Source organism: Galeopterus variegatus, unplaced genomic scaffold (assembly GCF_000696425.1).
Source record: "Galeopterus variegatus unplaced genomic scaffold, G_variegatus-3.0.2 Scaffold3085, whole genome shotgun sequence".
Classification (NCBI taxonomy): Eukaryota; Metazoa; Chordata; class Mammalia; order Dermoptera; family Cynocephalidae; genus Galeopterus; species Galeopterus variegatus.
The window spans coordinates 72,245-73,595 of record NW_007729196.1 but is presented as its reverse complement, the minus strand read 5'-3'; the positions used below and the strand labels follow the sequence as shown (position 1 = coordinate 73,595).

Below are 1,351 nucleotides of genomic sequence, written 5' to 3'. Positions count from 1 at the left end.
CCCAAGCTCCAGGTGAAAAAATGAGAGGCCCAGAGAGGCCGAATCATTTGGGTGAATCACTGAGAAGCTAGGAAGTTCGAACTCAAAAGTGTCGTGATTTCAAACTCTTTTTTTAAAAAATTACTTATTTATTTATTATTTTTTTAAAAGATGACCGGTAAGGGGATCTTAACCCTTGACTTGGTGTTGTCAGCACCACGCTCAGCCAGTGAACGAACCGGCCGTCCCTATATGGGATCCGAACCCGGGGCTTTGTTGTTATCAGCACCGCACTCTCCCGAGTGAGCCACGGGCCGGCCCTCAAACTCATTTATGTCTAAAAATTAGTTGATATTTTTGCAAGCCCTTGTCATATCCTCAGCCTGGGGGACACCAGCGTGAACAAGAAAAGTTCTTATCTACATTCCTTTCATGGAACTCACATCTAGGGAGAGACATAGTAGGGAAATAAACACAGCAGGTAACATTGTTTGGAATACTTTGAAGACAAAACGAAATGTTTGAGTGTGACCTGGAGGGTGTCTACCTGAGGTCAGGTTGTTGGGAAAAGTCTTTTTTCAAGGATTAACATTTGAGTCACCTGAATGATGGGAAGGAGCCAGATGAAGGATAATTATTGAAAAAGCATTATGGGTAGAGGGAGCGGTAAGCGCCAAGGCTGTGAGGCTGGATAAAGCCTGAAATAGGAAGGAGGCCAGTGTGGTTGGAACACGTCGAGGGAAGGGGATAGTGGTATATGATTAAGGGTGGACAGAGGTAAGGCACTGAAAGGAAGAAAAAGAGCATTTAAATTACTAAATTTATGTGAATGCCTACATGTTATGACTAATTCCAAACATCAAAATTATTGAATTGCTTTTTTTATCAGGGTAGCTGGAGGGCCGGTTGAGGAAATGGTTTTGTAAAATTTTAAACTTCTTTGGGATAACGGTGCCCTCTAGCGTTTCATTTGGGCCTTCCTATTGGGCTGTGGTTCTTTTCACCTTTTCTGTGCCGAGGGGCAGAAAGCTATGGCCAGGCATATAGAGGGTCATGTCTGCGTTCTTTAAGCAAGTTCTAACTTTCCCATAATATGTTGCTTTTAATATTTAAAATATTTACTTTATTTGTATCTGTATTTCTCTTGTTTTTTTTTTCCTTTTGTTTTGGTGACTGGCCAGTACGGGGTTTGAACCCTTGACCAGCCAGTCCTCTATTTCTCATTTTTTAAATACGATGACTATCATGTTTTAAGAAAAACCTAAATCCTGGCAAAACAATTACCAGACAAAAAATTATTTTTTTTATTTATTTATTTTTTTCTTTAAAAGATGACCGGTAAGGGGATCTTAACCCTTGACTTGGTGTTGTC

At 40.5% G+C, this 1,351-nt stretch overlaps 1 protein-coding gene across 2 annotated transcripts in view; it reads left to right on the top strand.

The window, feature by feature from the left end:
• NDUFA7 (NADH dehydrogenase (ubiquinone) 1 alpha subcomplex, 7, 14.5kDa) overlaps nucleotides 1-1,351 on the top strand; it is a 6,928-nt gene that overhangs the window by 625 nt on the left and 4,952 nt on the right. The gene's annotated exons all lie outside the window — the stretch shown is intronic.